The following is a 19,615-nucleotide window of genomic DNA, read 5'->3' on the forward strand; positions in this document are numbered from 1 at the left end:
AAAGAGTTTCATCTTGGTTTCATCAGACCAGAGAATATTGTTTCTCATTGTCCGAGTACTTTAGGTGTCTTTTGGCAAAGTCCAAGCGGGCTGTCATGTGCCTTTTACTGAGGAGTGGCTTCCGTCTGGCCACTCCACCATAAAGGCCTGATTGGTGGAGTGCTGCAGATGGGAAACCTTCCAGAAGGACAACCATCTCCACAGAGGAACTCTGTGAGAGTGACCATCGGGTTCTTGTTCACCTCCCTGACCAAGGCCCTTCTCCCCTGATTGCTCAGTTTGGCCGGGCAGCCAGCCAGCTCTAGGAAGAGTCTTGGTGGTTCCAAACTTCTTCCATTTAAGAATGGAGGCCACTGTGTTTTTGGGGACCTTCAATGCTGCAGACATTTTTTGGTACCCTTCCCCAGATCTGTGCCTTGTCACAATCCTGTCTCAGAGCTCTACGACAATTCACTCAACCCCATGGCTTGACTGTGCATGTCAGAGCAAAACCAACTGTGGGACCTTATAAAGACAGGTCTGTGACCAATCAATAGAATGTACCACAGTTGGACTCCAATCAAGTTGTAGAAACATCAAGGATGATCAATAGAAACAAGATGCACCTAAGATCAATTTCGAGTCTCATATTAAAGGGTCTGAATACTATTGTAAATAAGTTATTGTTTTTTATACACTTGGAAAAATTTCAATATTGGGTATTTGTCATGATTGCTTTATAAGGTAGTATGTGTAGACGGATTAAATAAAATACAAATCATCAATTTTAGAATAAGGCCGAAACGAAATGTGGAAAAAGTTAATGGGTCTAAATACTTTCCAAACGCGCTGTACTTCAATCAAAAGACTGCATTTCAGGAAAAGCCATTTCAATTAGAAATAAAACCTCCCGATAAAAATGCCATTCCAGAAATAGACAATTATAATGTGGAAACCTCAATGACAAAATCAACAGCACACAGTGCGTTGTAAAATCTGTGAATTCAATGTAAATGTTCTTTTTTAAAATTGTATAAACTGCCTTGATTTTGTTGGACCCCAGGAAGAGTAGCTGCTGCTTCGGCAGCAGCTTATGGGGATCCATAATAAATAAATAAAGTATAGGCTACTTAAGATTTGATGTAGCCTATGCTCAAGCTTTATTAGCGTAGGCGACTCCTGTTTCAAGGACAGGGTTTATCTTTCTCGAAACAACTTGTTTTAAGATATAGTCTAACCCTGTAAAGCCCTAAGATGCAGGCTATCACTTCTGCTCAAGTTTGAGCTGTCCCTTAGATAAAACTTTGTGTAAATATTTGTATGAACATAACAAGATTCAACAAATGAGACAAACTGAACAAGTTCCACTGACATGTAATAGAAATGGAATAGTGTGTCCCTAAACAAAGAGGGAGGGGGGTCAAAATCAAAAGTCAGTCAGTATCTGGTGTGGCCACCAGCTGCATTAAGTACTGCAGTGCATCTCCTCATGGACTGCACCATATTTGCCCGTTCTTGCTTTGAGATGTTACCCCACTTTTCCACCAAGGCACCTGCAAGTTCCCGGACATTTCTGTGAGGAATGGCCCTAGCCCTCACCCTCCGATCCAACAGGTCCCAGACGTGCTCAATGGGATTGAAATCCATGCTCTTCGCTGGCCATGGCTTTACACTGACTTTCCGGTCTTGCAGGAAATCACACACAGAACGAGCAGTATGGCTGGTGGCATTGTCATGCTGGAATGTCATGTCAGGATGAGCCTGCAGGAAGGGTACCACATGAGGGAGGATGATGTCTTCCCTGTAATGCAAAGCATTGATTGCCTGCAATGGCAACAAGCTCAGTCCGATGATGCTGTGACACACCGCCCCAGACCATGACGGACCCCCCACCTCGATCCCGCTCCAGAGTACAGGCCTCGGTGTAAACGCTCATTCCTTCAACGATAAACGCAAATCCGACCATCACCCCTGGTGAGACAAAACCGCGACTCGTCAGTGAAGAGCACTTTTTGCTAGTCCTGTCTGGTCCAGCGACAGTGAGTTTGTGCCCATAGGCGACGTTGTTGCCGGTGATTTAAGTCAGGTCCTCACCAGACAACAGGCCTACAAGCCCTCAGTCCAGCCTCTCTCAGCCTCTTGCGGACAGTCTGAGTACTGATGTGCGTTCCTGGTGCAACTGGGGCAGTTGTTGCCATCCTGTACCTGTTCAGCAGGTGTGATGTTCGGATGTACCAATCAAATCAAATGTATTTATATAGCCCTTCGTGTACAGACACCCAGCATAAAATCATGTGCAGGTGTTTACACGTGGTCTGCCACTGCGAGGACGATCAGCTGTCCGTCCTGTCTCCCTGTAGCATTGTCTTCGGCGTCTCACAGTATGGACATTGAAATGTATTGCCCTGGCCACATCTGCAGTCCTAATGCGTCCTTGCAGCATGCCCAAGGCATGTTCATGCAGATGAGCAGGGACCCTGGGCATCTTTCTTTTGGTGTTTTTCAGAGTCAGTAGAAAGGCCTCTTTAGTGTCTTACGTTTTCATAACTGTGACCTTAATTGCCTACCGTCTGTAAGCTGTTAGTGTCTTAACAACCGTTCCACAGGTGCATGTTCATTAATTGTTTATGGTTCATTGAACAAGCACGGGAAACAGTGTTTACAATGAAGATCTGAAGTTATTTGGATTTTTACAAATTATCTTTGAAAGACAGGGTCGTTTCTTTTTTTGCTGAGTTCAAACAAATGCCATGTTCCCTCAGATACTAACCAGTGCTGTAGCCTATTCCTAGTTAGCCTGGGTACCAGCCTCTAGCTAATCCCCTTTCATGTGCTAAAAAGATTAGCGTTTCTGCATAATACAAATTTGAACAGAAGCGTGGTCGACTGCTCCTACAGTTTTGCTTCGGCACTGCAGTTTAACTGATGCAGGCCCAGATTTCCACATAGATTTAAAAATTCCTAATAAAAACAATTTAGTCATCACCTTTGTGCTCAAAACATCCATTGAATTATTGAAATAGTTGCTGTGAATTTTTTATTTATTTTTAATCACTCACAGCCAAAGATAACATTTCTATTCATCCAATGTCTGCCGTGTTTTTGGATGATGTGACGACATCGTCGCTGCTCCCTGTGTGCTAGTGCGCATATGATGTTAAAAACAACAGTCGGACATCTTGGACCCAGTGTCCAGTTCTTATTATACCTCATTGGTCCAAACGAAACTAGGCTGTCAAAAGTCGCTAGAGTCTAAATTCTCATAGTAAATAAATACTGCAATTCCAAAAGCTTTGATTTTAAGCCTCAAAATAGAAAAACTTGCCAAGCTAAGAACTAAATGTTTGTTATAAATTCAAATTCTATGAGGCTTCACGTTGTCATGGAAAATATTTAATGTTAATTCCAACAACCAATGAGAAACTCTGCCGTAAATCTGGCACATATTGAACATTGAGATTGCCAAAAAGGCCAGACTCCTTGGCAATGACAAGGAGCGGCAAGGACTCAGGTACTCAAGACTCATTTTAGTAGTCACCACAATCAACAGTGAACAATTTATATTCACAATAGAGGGATGCACTAACATTCACTGATATGCATCGGTCCCCGGTTCAAATGTTTAAGAAATGAGTCCACGGGACCCCGAACCGATCCCAACGTAGCATGCGTCGGTCAGAAAAAATGTATACGAACATTACGACTTGCCGGTTCTCCAATTTTATTTTCTCCAATTACTTTCTATTCTCCAAAAATACTAAAATCTTGCGACAACTGCATCCTCTCCTTCAGTGTCCAACTAAGGATGTAATTATGTTGACAGTCATTGATCTACAGGTCCTTTTGCATAGATGTAGTAAAGAGGTCGATGGAACGAACACGTACCATTGACCAGATTGGTGCACATTCAACAAAGTGGATATTCGTTAAATCTGTCATGATTTATGTATTCTAATTAACCACATTCTAGGCCTGTTAAGTCCAATTTGAATATATTTGGCTGTTTTCGCTGCATAACATTTAGAAGTTGTCCCTTTTCAGGTTTAGAAGCGACTTTGTTCCCAGTGGCCTTTTCCCTCACATTTCCATGGCAATTCCATTGTTTTGGTCAAATTTGATTTTATTTCTTTATTGCCTTATCTATTACAGCATAATGGATGACTGCCATTCATATTCCAATTACCCAGCTCAATGTAACATTGATAGGTTTAGGCTACTACATGACACTCCATTTTCCCTATACCCATCATGAGGTTGATACAACCTAGCCTATGAATTAACATTTACAACATAGGTGCACAGGTAGAGAGAAAATGTTGAGGAATCAAGGTGACAGACTGACACATTCGATACAGCCTTGCACACTTTTTCCTGCGTCTATCTGATCTAGAGTGTAATAATTAGTCCAACAGTTGCAAATGAGAGACTATTGGACAAATTCAGGTATGTTTATCCCCATTTAATTTGCTGCCATTTAAGAAACATTTGAACAGAATCGGCAGAATGAATACACCCCTGATCACACTCAAACACAGACCACTTTCATAGAAGTCACACTGTACAAACATGATCATTTTGCTAGTTGTATTACTCCTCCTTGAATCTATGCTCTCTCCTCCACACCTTTTTCCTTTGTTTGTGGACTTCAGCTGTCTGTGACCAGGTAAGAATAACTTTCCAAACCAAACCTTCACATCATAACCGCTACACACAGCCTATAGCATTGTCACCATATTAACTAACGTCATAGTCAACATAGCTACTAGAACTAAGTGGTTAGTAAAACCGATACAATCATGCAGTACAGTGTACAGTCAGCAAGCAGTTTAAAACTAAAAAGTCGCTAGAAAGACATAAGATCGGCTTTGTTCTTTGCGCAGGCTGTACAATCTACATCAGTCTCTCATTCACAAGCACTTGATAATGCCTCGAGTTTCACAGCAGCATCCCCTTTGTGTGGCCATAATGCACAAAAAAAATCCATGCCTTTTGCGGGCAGTGGACGTTGTGCCCTTCTCCCAGAGGTATGCGCGCTCCATCACGTAGCCTCTGAGAAAGACCGGATCCCAAGTGAAGACAGACACGTCGGGGACGCAACTGCGTGCATCCTTATCCAATTCCGAGGTGCATATTGAATATACGAGAACTGTCCACAATGACTTTGTCAATATTAGGAAAGTTTAAAAATAAATATAGTAGGCCTAGCCTATAGGAAACAGATTCTTTTTTTTACTAGAGGCCATCACTCGGTTTTCTCACGCAATTGCATAGCCTATAGAAATGTTCCGCAACATGAGCTCATGGCCTCTCATGAAGTGTAATTCAATTTTCAAATATATTTGCATTGATATCAAGAGTAATTAAAGGGACAATAGAGTGCTGAGTACGTGGCAGTTAGCAAGTTTGGTAGGCTACTAATGAGAATCAGCAGCAATCAGAGCTTGGAGAAGCCTAATTACCGGGACTAAACAGTCACATGGAATTTGACTGCCTTCATGACACTTTTGCCCTCAGAACAGCCTCAATTCATCAGGGCATGGACTCAACAAGCTGGCCCATGTCGACCCAATTGTATCAAGATGGTCAAATGAAAAAATCTAATGAAAACAGAGAAAATCGGACAAGTTAGTTATGAAAACGTCCAAGTCACCACTGAGGTTGTAGAGAGAAGGACAAATTAAATTAAATATATACTGTACCTTTGTCTGCTTACTGCAGGGGAGCCACCGCTGACATCGTGATGCATCTGAATGCCCCTGTGAGGGGGGGGACCAGGAACCAGACAAAGTGAAAGAAAGAAAAAAGAGGAAGAGAAATAAAGCTGCAATTAGAGCACCATTACTGGTTGTGTTGTAGTTATCCCAGATGCTCTCTCTCACACTAGCAGGCACAGACTGACAACAGCAGCCTTCCTCATCAAGATAATGTTTCCTCCTGGAGCTGACAAGTAGCCATGTGACCGGAGTCAGTGACTCGACAATGAGTCAGAGACTTGACACACACACACACACACACACACACACACACACACACACACACACACCTATTAACACATTTTTAGGCACAATTGAATACCTTATAGACCCTAAACTTAGAGGCAATCTGCAGTTCAAACAATAATAAAGTGGTTACCCCGGCACTGTTTTGGTAAACAGGTGAGGGATGGGGCTGGAGAAATGGAACCACTCTCAAATTCATAGACAGAACTAAGCATGATAAGGACTGACCATCTATGATATCAAAAATATAGTTTTAAATCATGTTGAGGCTGTACAGTGTTTGGTTTACAATTGCATTGTTTACAAAGTAAAACAAGCTTACATGATTGGTTCTAATGGGATACGACAGTTGAACTAAGCCCATGAGGCATTTATAAGTTATTTACTTATACCATTGGTTCTTGAAGTATATAAGTAAAAAAATGTATGTAGCATATAAACATTATACCAGTAACTGGAACTTCGCAAAAATAACAGAGAACACTTACCTTCACCTTCCCAGCAGACTAATATACAGGATAATATGACCCTGTATCAGGAAATACCTGATACATCAAATCTTATTCGTCACAGTCGGTAAATACAACTGGTGTAGACTACAGTGAAATGCTTGCTTAAAAGTAAAACAAAAGTAACACATGAGAAATAAGATCAAATACAAGAATGTCACTATACAATATACCTGATTGTCTAGCATATATATATTGTATAGCGACATTCTTGTATTTGATGTTATTTCTCATGTGTTACTTTTGTTTTACTTGTAAGCAAGCATTTCACTGTAGTCTACACCAGTTATATAACTTGCAATATATATAGGGAGTACGAGATCTTAATAAATTTTTTTAACTAGGCAAGTCAGTTAAGAACAAATTCTTGTTTTCAATGACAGCCTAGGAACAGTGGGTTATAACTGCCTTGTTCAGGGACAGAAAGACAGATTTGTACCTTGCCAGCCCAACACTCTAACCACTAGTCTATGAGGTACAAGATATTTGAGGTAGATACAGTGCCTTCAGAAAGTATTCACAACACAATACCTCAATGTCAAAGTGGAATTATGTAAAACAAAACAAAAAAAGTTTACACACATTAATTTGAAAAGCTGAAATGTCTTGAGTCAATAAGTATTCAACCTCTTTGTTAGGGCAAGCTTAGAATTCAGGAGTAAAAATGTGCTTAAAAAGTCCCATAATAAGCTGCACAAATACTGTCCTAGATAATTTTGTACAGGGATGAGGTAGGCATTAAATTATCTGTAATAATCCCTCACTTGAGGGGTGAATTTCAAACAGATTCAACCAAAGACCAGGGAGGTTTTCCAATGCCTCGCAAAGGGCGAGTATACTAAGGGCAAAGGACACAATACTAACCTAATTGACAGCGTGAAAAGAAGCCTGTACATAATAGAAAATATTCCAAAACCTGCATCCTGTTTGCAACAAGGCACTAACGAAATAATGCAGCAAAGCAATTCACTTTTTGTCCAAACATTATTTAGTACCACTCTCCATATTTTCAAGCATAATGTTGGCTGCACCATGTTATGGGTATGCTTGCAATCGTTAAGGACTTGGGAGTTTTTCAGTAAAAATAATTGGTTTATGGAATGGAGCTAAGCACAGGCAAAATCCTAGAGGAAAACCTGGTTCAGTCTGCATTCCACCAGACACTGAGAGATGAATTCACCTTTCAGCAGGCCAATAACCTATAACACAAGGCAAAATCTACACTGGAGATGTTTATCAAGAAGACCGTGATAGTCCAGAGGGGTCGAGTGACCGTTTTGCCTTAAATCTACTTGAAAGTCTACGGCAAGACCGGATAATGGTTGTCTAGCAATGATCAACAACCAATTTCACAGAGTTTGAATTCTTTTTTAAATAATAAAATGCGCAAATGTTGCATAATCCAGGTGTGGAAAGCTCTTAGAGACAAACAAAGACTGACAGCTGTAATCGCTGCCGAAGTTGCTTCTACAAAGAATTGACTCAGGGGTGTGAATACTTACAGTACCAGTCAAAAGTTTAGACACCTACTCATTCCAGAGTTTTTATTTTTACTATATTCTACATTGTATAATTATAGTTTTGATGTCTTCACTATGAAAGAACACATGGAATCATGTAGTAACCAAAAAAAGTGTTAAACAAATTAAAATGTATTTTATATTTGAGATTCTTCAAAGTAGCCACACTTTGCCTAAATGACAGCTTTGCACACGCTTGGCATTCTCTCAACCAGCTTCATGAGGTAGTCACCTGGAAGGCATTTCAATTAACAGGTGTGCCGTGTTAAGTTAATTTGTGGAAGTTCTTTCCTTAATGCGTTTGAGCCAATCAGTTGTGTTGTGACAAGGTAGGGGTGGTATACAGAAAATAGCCCTATTTGGTAAAAGACCAAATACATTATGGCAAGAACAGCTTAAATAAGCAAAGAGAAATGATAGTCCATCATTACTTTAAAGACATGAAAGTCAGTCTATCCGGAATTGCCCACACACAACAACTGGATTGAGTCGTTTTCACATCCTCAAAGGATATTGGGCAACGATATCCTGGCAGATCAAGTTGCTTCATTTTAGATTAGATGATAGCAGCTAATATCGGGGAGGAAATGTCAACATCTACATTTTAGAAATGGGGTTATAGAGAAGTAGCTTTTTCTATATGCCATGGATGTCGTTTTGGTATAACTTATTGCTTATGAGATGCGGAAATTACTGCTATCAGGCTACATTGTAGCCCAGAGGCATTACCTCCATGAAGAGAAACAGAATTATCAATCCGCTTAAACTTCAAACAATTCCACATAAATCAGCTAAGGGAGTGGATAATACAAGTTTTGAACAATGTGTAGTAATTCGAATCTGAACACTTATCCACTTGGCAGTCGGTCAAACAACAAGCATTCCACATTAGCTTACATGAGATTTAGTGCTAAAGAAATGCCTGTGACCATGGGTAACAAAGCCCTATGTTAACATGCGCACGTGTGTGAGAGAGTGTATTGGTGTCCATGCATGATTGTTTGTCGGTAAATAATGATGTGCTCACAGGGAGTCAGTCAAATGACAGTCCTGGGGAAAGAAACGCAAAGCAAAAGCCACAAAAAGCTAAAACTAGAGGCCACTTTAAAGACTGGGGTTTTCCCATGTTCCGATCGATCTCTGGAAATATAATTTATCCCATTGGGACTGTGGTCAGTCCTATAAAAAGCGGTGTGAGCTTCTTTGGATCGTGGCAAACAATGAGCAATTGAGCATTGGAAGCGGTTTTACCTTGGTCACCAGATAGTAGTCTAATGCTCAGATTATTTCCAATTAAAACTTTCTTGCTCTGCAAGACAGCCAACTTCACTCTTCCTCAGTTCCAAAAGAAAAACAGCATACATACTGTATTTGCTAGCGGAAATAGTTGTTGTGGTGGTGTTTGCTTGACACGATACTAATGAGTATCGTGATACTGGTACCACATCGGGCCCTAGCAAAAACATCAAACCAACAATATCAATAAACTAGTCTAAATAACAGATAAAAAATCCTTACTGAAGCAGATTCCCTCCTGCTTCCCGTCATTTCAATTCCTGTTACTGGTAATTAAGCATTTCTTTGATGTGAGCTTGGGGTTATTGTTTTGCTGGAAGATCCACTTGCGGCCAAGTTTCAGCCTTCTGGCAGAAGCAACCAGGTTTTTGGCTAAAATGTCATTGAACCTGGTAAAGTTCATGATGCCCTGGACCAGTACAAGCAAAATAGCCCCATAACATCAAAGATCCACCACCATATTTTACAGTAGGTATGAAGTTATATTCTGCTTATGCATCCTTATTTTGACGCCAAACCCACCACTGGTATATGGCCAAAGACCTTTATATTCATATAATCTCACCGGAGCACAGGTTCCAATCCAAGTGCCAATGCAGTTTTGCAAACTCCAGGCATTTACATTTGTTGGTTGCTCTCTAGGGATGTAACGATTCACTGATACGCATTGATTGGTCCCAATTCAAATGTTTAAGATGCATTGGTCCGTGGACCCCAAACCGATACAATTGTAGCATGCATCGTTCAGAAAAATCAATTGAAGCGGTACAAATCTCAGATTCACACATATATTACCGTCTGCCTTCCAAAAATAGCTAATATTTTCTGACAACTGATAAGCGCTGACCAAAGCAAGGTAGGCGGCCTGTTCCTGATCTTGCACATTTGCTGGCAGCTTCTGCATTCAAATGCTAAAATTGAACATGGTTGGTTAGCTCCCAGCACTGTGGGATTGTTGGCACTATTCATTGTTCTTTAACTAGCTAATGTTAGCTGGCTTACTCGTTAGCTAACGTTGTGAACTTGCACTTTGTTTACCTAGCTAGGTAACGTAAACTCACCCCATTCCGTACAAATGTGTGCAACCGCAACATTCAAAACGAGGCTACAAAGAAAACTAATGGGACTGTGTGGACTTCAAAATCAGGGGTGTGAACTAGGTTTCTATTCAAGCGTTGATCAACATGGTAATGGCTCTATAGTATTGGAGAAAAGTTGGAAAAAAAACGGGCCCTCCGTTACATCTTGACATGTCATAACGTACAGCACGCATAAAGCAACTATCCGTTTTACAATCTCTCTCCATCAGGACTATATAGCTAGGTGTCATCTAAAATAATCCTAATTTATAAGACAGTTCTTATTTGATTAAATGGTGGTCGGACCCATCTATGTGAAGCTAGCCACAATAAGGATTAGCCACAATAGTGGACTTTGCGGTTAGCCTTCAAAATAAGTGTCAGACAGTGATGCAAATTATTACAAATAGTAGAATTATGCCATAATTGAATAGCTCATGCTAAACGAGGTTGGAATGTTATATAAAATCTACAAAAGACAATAGCAAATCTGTTGACATCACACTGGATGTATTATACATTAGAATTGCATTGGGGGCATACTTATTTAACTGTACAGCCTTACCTATGGATTGTGGCTCAATGACAGTCTACTCAGTGACACACAGAGAACGTTAGAGTCATAGCTCTTATCGCGGGACTCTGAAACAACGGAATTGAGCTACATTTATTGTCACCCTATGTGTATTGAACACTATTCCCGAGGAAAAACAAAACTGCGTGGGATGTTGGAGTCTCATAACTCTGAGGACGTTGGGGAAAAAATATGATACCCCATTTCATTGATCCCCAATCCTTCGGTAAAGCTGTACAGTGCAATATGACTGTCAATACACACATTAGGCTGACTGAGGTGATTTCACACAGTCACAGTCCCGCGATAAGAGCTACAGCGCTAATATTTGCATTAACTCTTCACAGCTGTGTTCTGTGGGTGTCAGAGTAGACTGATACCCCATTTCATTGCTTCACATTCCAACCTTTTTTAACATGATCTAGTCTAAATATGGCATGATTCCACACATTGTAACCTTCTGCATCACTTTCAAAGAGGTACTTTTATTTTGAAGGCAAACTGAAAGTGCCTCTGATCTTTTCTTTTTAACCTTTATTTAACTAGGCAAGTCAGTTAACCTCTCTAGGGTATGTGGGACGCTAGTGTCCCACCTGGCCAACATCCAGTGAGATTGCAGAGCGCCAAATTCAAATACAGAAATACTCATTATAAAAATTCAGAAAAAGATACAACTATTAACCTTTCTCGGGCAGGCTTTCCGCTTGCAGAACCACTCCACAACATTCCGCTGAAAAGGCAGTGCACAAAATTCAAAAATATTTTTTTGAAATATGTAACTTTCACACCTTAACAAGTCCAATACAGCAAATGAAAGATAAACATCTTGTTAATCTACCCATCGTGTCCGATTCAAAAATACTTTACAGCGAAAGCACAACATACAGTGGGGCAAAAAAGTATTTAGTCAGCCACCAATTGTGCAAGTTCTCCCACTTAAAAAGATGAGGCCTGTAATTTTCATCATAGGTACACTTCAACTATGACAGAGAAAATGAGAAAAAAAATCCAGAAAAATCACATTGTAGGATTTTTAATTAATTTATTTGCAAATTATGGAGGAAAATAAGTACCCAAACGGCGTTCCATACTTCCATACCGGTGTCAACATAGTACAGTCAGTGGCAAGAAGGTATGTGAACCCTTTGGAATTGCCTAGATTTCTGCATAAATTGGTCATCAAATTTGATCTGATCTTCATCTAAGTCGCAACAATAGACAAACATAGCGTGCTTAAACTAATAACACACTATAGTATTTTTCTTGTCTATATTGAATACATTTTAAACATTCAGTGTTGGTTGTAAAAAGTATGTGAACCCCTAGGCTAATGACTTCTCCAAAAGCTAATTGGAGTCAGTCAGTTAACCTGGAGTCCAATCAATGAGATAAGATTGGAGATTTTGGTTTTTGGGCAGCTTCCCTGCCCTATTAAAAATGTTTTGGAGTTTACTATTCACAACAAGCATTACCTGATGTGAACTATGTCTCGAACAAAAGAGATCTCAGAAGACCTGAGATTAAGAATTGTTGACTTGCATAAAGCTGGAAAGGGTTACAAAAGTATCTCTAAAGCCTTGATGTTCATCAGTCCACAGTAAGACAAATTGTCTATAAATGGAGAAAGTTCAGCACTGTTGCTACTCTCCCTAGGAGTGGACGTCCTGCAAAGATGACTGCAAGAGCACAGCGCAGAATGCACAATGAGGTTAAGAAGAATCCTAGAGAGTCAGCTAAAGACGTATAGAAATCTCTAGAACATGCTAAGATCTCTGTTGACGAGTCTACGATGCGTAAAACACTAAACAAGGATGGTGATCGGAGGACACCACGGAAGACGCCACTGCTGTCCAAAAAAAACTATTGCTGCACGTCTGAAGTTTGCAAAAGTGCATCTGGATGTTCCACAGCACTACTGGCAAAATATTATGTGGACAGATGAAACTACAGCTGAGTTGTTTGGAAGGAACACCCAACACTATGTGTGGAGAATAAAAAGGCACTGCACACCAACATCAAAACCTCATCCCAACTGTAAAGTATGGTGGAGGAAGCATCATGGTTTGGGGCTGCTTTGCTGCCTCAGGGCCTGAATGTAAAAATTCCCAAGTTTGAGGAGAATGTAAAGATATCAGCCAATTGAAGCGCAACAGAAGTTGGGTGATGCAACAGGACCCAAAACACGGAAGTAAATCAACAGAATGGCTTCAACAGAAGAAAATAACACTTCTGGAGTGGCTGACCGCAACCCGATTGAGATGCTTTGGCATGACCTCGAGAGCAGTTCACACCAGATATCCCAAAAATATTGCTGAACTGAAACAGTTAGGTAAAGAGGAATGGTTAAACTCCTCCTGACCGTTGTGCAGGTCTGTCTGTTCCGCAACTACAGAAAACATTTGGTTGAGGTTATTGCTGCCAAAGGAAGGTCAACCAGTTATTAAATACATTTTTTTCCACCCTGCACTGTGAATGTTTACACTGTGTTCAATAAAGACATGAAAACATTGTTATTAGTTTAAGCAGACTGTGTTTGTCTATTGTTGTGACCTAGATAAAGAGCAGATAATTGTATGACCAATTTATGGAGAAATCCAGGAAATTCCAAAGGGTTCACATTTTTTCTTGCCACTGTACACTATAGACATACATAACACACAGAAGTCCTTGTGTTTCTTGGCGACTTCAATCTCACAGGCACAAACATGACTCCAGTCACATTACCATGGTAACCTCCCACCGCAGTTGAAGATTTGTCATCTGTGATAATTTGGTTAAAAGACTCCGGTTACAGCCTCCCGGGTGGCGCGACTCTGGGTTCGCGCCCAGGCTGTCGTAACCGGCCGCGACCGGGAGGTCCGTGGGGGCGACGCACAATTGGCCTAGCGTTGTCCGGGTTAGGGAGGGCTTGGCAGGTAGGGATATCCTTGTCGCGCACCAGCGACTCCTGTGGTGGGCCGGGCGCAGTGCGCGCTAACCAAGGTTGCCAGGTGCTTCCTCTGACACATTGGTGCGGCTCGCTTCCGGGTTGGATGCTCGCTGTGTTAAGAAGCAGTGCGGCTTGGTTGGGTTGCGTATCGGAGGACGCATGACTTTCAACCTTCGTCTCTCCCGAGCCCGTACGGGAGTTGTAGCGATGAGACAAGATAGTAGCTACTAAACAATTGGATACCATGACATTGTGGAGAAAAATGTTCAATTTTATTCAATGTACCACATTAGTTACATCTTATTAGTAATACATTTGCTTATGTTTTTTTGTGTTTTGTGGGTGTTATTTTAGCAGCAAGTGTTTTTGGGGGCTGTTAAAAATCTGAGTGGCTTATAGATTTTTAAATCTACTTGCCACAGTGGCTGGTGAAACTAAGTTCATTTTATGTACTGATTACATTAGTTTCATTTGACTACCATTATTTCAATTGAAGTCATCTCATCTCTATAGAGCTGCTGCCAATGCAGCCTTACAAATCACTATTTTTGTAGTTATTCAAAGTAAATAAGACTTAATACGTATGACTGAATAACAACTATCAATCACTTAGATCATGTATTTTCATGTAGAGATACCTCGAAGCAACTGCTCTCCATCCCTCTCAATCGAGCAGTCTTCGGTCTCTTCTCTCCCTCTGTCTGCCCCACACTAACCTAACCTAGTAGGTGTAAAAGAAACACAGACCGAACAAATAGGCACACAAAGTTAATTACCCCATTTTCTGTGCTAAACTACATAGAATATTGGCCTGTTGGAAACGTCATCGCACAGTTTGTGCTTGATCTGATTCAACTCTAGAGAAACTGAGCGCACAGGAAAAAATTGAATACAAGTAGTTGAATCGACATTGGTCAATTAGTTGTTTAAAAACAAATTACACTATTAGTTTGTCTGCAACCAGCTAGTTTGTCTTTTCTTAGCAAGTTGTGGCTAAAATACATTGTTAGCCACTAATGCTAAAATCACTAGGTAGCTGTAAAATCAGAATCAGCACAAATGTAGCTAGCTAAAATACAGCCTGATACCAGTGCTGGTGTAAGCCTAGATCAGTATGTTTGTGCAATGGTATCTTCTAAATCAGAGAGGAAAAAGCAAAACATGAATATGCTAGCTAGCTAGAATATGCTAGCTAGCTAAATATAACATCATATACGGTCCCCAAGGAAACACTGACTAACACTTCGGTTCCCACCCTTTCCCAATTTCTCCCTGGCTTCCTGTTCTTGTGATGTCAAACAATGTATTCAAAGTACAGCCGACTATATCAACTATTGAATTACAATAATCATTATATTCCCATGATTTAAAACAGTTCACCAATCAACAACTCTATGCCATATAAGACATCAGGCAGTCCTACCCGAAAGTGTTGAAATGATAACAAAAGTGCAGAAAATGCAGGCATTTATTTAAATGCTTAATTCTTTGGGGGGGGGGGGGGGGGGGTTGAAGTTGGATTGAACAGTATAAAACAAATCAGAATGGTGAATGCCCCACTGAAAATCACTTAAAATTTATGTTGCCACACTAGGGTCCTGAATAATTAAAAACAAGTATTATTCAAAACTGTCAAATATTTTGTGAAAAATATTGTGATACGATATTTTGGCCATATCACCCAGCCCTAGACTAGGAGGTCACAGCTGGTACCATTCCTTGCAAAATATACTTTTATAATCTAACATTGAAGTTGTATTTATATTTTTTGGACTACAAATTGTAAGACTAATACAAAAGCTATACACTTGGCATCAGTCTGAATAGAAAGCTTTAAGTATTTGCTATAAAAAGGTAAGGAATTAACTCTTGATCCAGATCAAAAGCATGACAAATCTATGTTGTTGTTTTTTAAAATATTATTATTTTTTATAAACACCAAAGAAAAATTTCCAAATCCCCAGTTAAGGCTGTCATGACGTTGGCCTGGGGGGGTAGGTTTATGACAGTCATATCTTCCACCCTTTTTCCTCTCTCTACCCGACTGAGGTTACATTTGCAAAACCCTTGGTTAACATAGAGATTCTGGGAACATCAGTAGGTGGGGGGAAATTAACTATATTCTGGTAATCCGAACAATTGAACACATGCGGTGGTACTTAATGAATATGATGTCAGTTCGGTTGTCATCTGAGACATTCTTATCAATGATAAGATGACAAACTCTACAGTGGAAAGTCTACACATCAGAGTTATCGGATTCAAATGGAATTGTTGTTCAATTTAAATGTATGAATATGAAATTATTTGTGATTTTAGCTTCAAAAATGTGAGATGTGGAATTTCATAAGATAGGGCTGCTCACTCATTGGCCCGCCCACGTGAAGAGAGAGGTTGTAAACTATGAAACACACCCCTTTTCTCCCTTCCTATATAAAGCCTTGACGACAATAGAACTTCCTGTTCAGTGGATATAGGACGACGGTCCTATGTCAGAATGGTTCAGATAATAACTACAGAACGAAGCCAACATCAGCGTGAGCTTTGGTTGCGAATGGTATGAACTCTTATTCACTACAAAAGTGATACCTCCTAGCCGTTGAGTTAACAACCGCAGCTGCAAACGCAGGTTAGGAAGGAACAGACAGAGTATCCCGTCTACCACACAACGACGTTACTACAACGTATCCAATTGACCACAAGAGACATTCTTCAAAGGACTCGGTTGTGCAACACGGCCTTCCATCTACCACCAACCTACCGAAGCCGCAGCTTAGATTAAATATTTATTGCATTTTCCTTTTCCAAATGGGCGGTAATTTAGAATGCATAAGATACTGTATTTACAATAGCACAGCTTCGCCTTTGTTCCTCAGTCTTCCCGCTCCTTCACTCAACCCAGCTCCTTTTCTTTTGTGTAACAAGCTGTCATATCTGTTCCGCCCGCTAGGGAAGTTTGCCTTTATGACGTAATTTGTAATCAAGTTATGATTTAATTGTGTAATTCTGTGTGATTAGTTCGTGTTAATGTAATTTAATTATGCCAATGTGCTTTCATCAATTGAAAACCCTTAATCTATTTTATGAGAATTTCTAAGATTCTTGTTTGCATAAAATAGACTCAGACCAGTCTTTCAATAATAGGTAACAGAATTTATTCTCGGAGCGCGCTCCCACTTAATCACGAGCAACAGTTTATATACAGATCGTGACGTCATTTCATTGCTTTAACAGAATCCCCTCCTCTCGCCCAGGACAAAGTGAGGTGAAAAGTTCATTCTAACTTACTAACACACTCTCAGATAACTTTTGACCCCTCAAAATTATCGATCACCACTGAGCTGACAGTTCTAATTAACAGAAAACTTAGGAATGCACTCACTGCCTTATCTAAAAACCCCAGAGCTAGGTCAACGACCTTATTTGTTCACACAGTCCAACCCATTTGTTTCTTCCTAGTTGGAATGGTGTTCATTAACTTTAATTACTCCCTGTCCGTGTCACACAATCCCTTCTTATGAACTCATATTGTTAATCAGATATAATAAAACTAAGTATAAGTTTTACTTAGTTACAGTTCCATTTAAAATGATTTTCTCTGTCATTTAAATCATAATTTTCCCAACAGTTAGGTATTTAGTAAATAAATAATTAAACCCAATTTTGTATTGCTGATTCAAATTGTTAGCCAGGGTTCATGCAGATAACTAAGAATTTACAACTTTCAGATGAGACTGATACGATTGATATGGACTGCTATTGATATAAAATATTACTAGGTCTTTAAGAGTTTATTCGGAAGATAACAGCTCTATAAATATTAATTTGTGGTGCCCGACTCTAGTTAATTACATTTACATGATTAGCTCAATCAGGTAATAGTAATTACGGAGAAATTATTTGATAGAATAGCATGTCATATCACTTAATCCGGCATAGCCAAAGACACGACAAGGCCTACATGGTTTAGGTACTAGTAATCGTTGTACACGAACGATCATGTTCTCTTCCGGCCATTACACACATCAGCAATGACCACTATGAAGCCTAATCTCTCAGATCATGATCAATTTGCATTTGTATGGTTCAAGCTCTGGTCAGTGCTACAGCAGCTGTTGCATACCAATGTTTAGTCCTGAATACAGACCATACCGCTATACAAATGTCAGTGTGGATGACTCCTTGCTATGTTATTCAGTATATCCACTTAACCCTAGCGTAGTGCAGTGTTGTCATGCCCACAGACACTGCCCCCTCAGGTTTGTCCTGTTTTTACATTTTTCAGATGTTCAATTTATTACTAAACAATTAAGCCCAAGTTTTATCATAATTACTTACAAACAACAACAAAAATCCATCCTCGGTCTTTTGCTGAGGGGGCACACTGACTGGTTCCTTCCAAGGTGCATAGAGCATAAGAGATGCCTAGGCAGGATGCTAGATACTCTAGTGGATGCAGTATCGTCAGGGGAGGAGAGAGTGACACACTGCGGTTGATTTGATTTTAGCTACCAGTGACAGGCAATAGGTATGTTTGTAAATTAATCTGATCAAGCTATGTAGCCAATTGATTCCTTCTTGATGAATAAATCAAACAAATGTTTTTTTCCTCCGTAATACTAGCCACCTAGCAATTTTATGAAGTTGGCTTTAGCTAACCAGCTAGATTGGGAACCCATCTTACATCCTAATAAAACTGGATACAAAGCCATTTCAAGCTATCAATCAAGTTAGAGTAGCTTGTCTTATCGATCTTGGCATTGCCAAACTTTAGAAAAGCAAGCAATTCCTAAATGTACTGAATAAGACAACATTCCTTTCAATATTTCACCCGCAGATGCAGAAAAGCATATTTAGTTTCTTAAAAGCTTTTTAAAGAACCACCAGTCAGGAGGATACAGACACCTCAAGGGTTTGCTTAGATATGCAGAAAAGTACTTGATTTAAATGACAATTTTATATATATATAAATAATATAGATATTTGTAATAATGACAACTACAACAATACTGAATGAACAATGAACACAATTATTTTAACTTAATATAATACAATATAATCAAAATCAATGTAGTCTCAAATAAATAATGAAACATGTTCTATTTGGTTTAAATAATGCAAAAACAGTGTCGGAGAAGAAAGTATAAGTGTAATATGTGCCATGTAAAAAAGCTAACGTTAAAGTTCCTTGTTCAGAACATATGAAAGCTGGTGGTTCCTTTTAACATGAGTCTTCAATATTCCCAAGTAAGAAGTTTTAGGTTATAATTATTAGAGGACTATTTCTCTCTATACCATTTGTATATCTTATACCTTTGACTATTGGATGTTCTAATTGGTACTTCAGTATTGCCAGCCTAATCTCGGGAGTTGATCGGCTTGAAGTCATAAACAGCGCTGTGCTTGAAGCATTGCAAAGAGCTGCAGGCAAACGCAGGAAAGTGCTGTTTGAATGAATGCTTACGAGCCTGCTGGTGCCTACCATCGCTCAGTCAGACTGCTCTATCAAATCATAGACTTAATTAGAATAACACAGAAATACGAGCCTTAGGTTATTAATATGGTCAAATCCGGAAACTATCATTTCGAAAACAAAACGTTTATTCTTTCAGTGAAATACGGAACCGTTCCGTATTTTATCTAACGGGTGGCATCCATAATTCTAAATATTGCTGTTACATTGCACAACCTTCAATGTTGTCATAATTATGTAAAATTCTGGCAAATCAG

The 19,615-nt window shown here is 39.7% G+C and overlaps 1 protein-coding gene across 2 annotated transcripts in view; it reads right to left on the minus strand.

Moving 5' to 3' along the window:
- The window catches only part of LOC109908810 (anion exchange protein 2), a 108,503-nt gene that overhangs the window by 76,744 nt on the left and 12,144 nt on the right, over nt 1–19,615 (minus strand). Inside the window, exons 2-3 of one of the 2 annotated variants that reach the window (XM_031796199.1) lie at nt 14,524–14,606; nt 5,679–5,735 (exon numbers count right to left, since the gene is read on the minus strand). The gene's annotated coding sequence lies outside the window, so the exon portion shown is untranslated. The remainder of the gene's footprint in view (nt 1–5,678; nt 5,736–14,523; nt 14,607–19,615) is intronic. The other variant, XM_020507520.2, reaches the window with a different exon arrangement.

Source organism: Oncorhynchus kisutch, linkage group LG18, assembly GCF_002021735.2.
Source record: "Oncorhynchus kisutch isolate 150728-3 linkage group LG18, Okis_V2, whole genome shotgun sequence".
Lineage (NCBI taxonomy): Eukaryota > Metazoa > Chordata > Actinopteri > Salmoniformes > Salmonidae > Oncorhynchus > Oncorhynchus kisutch.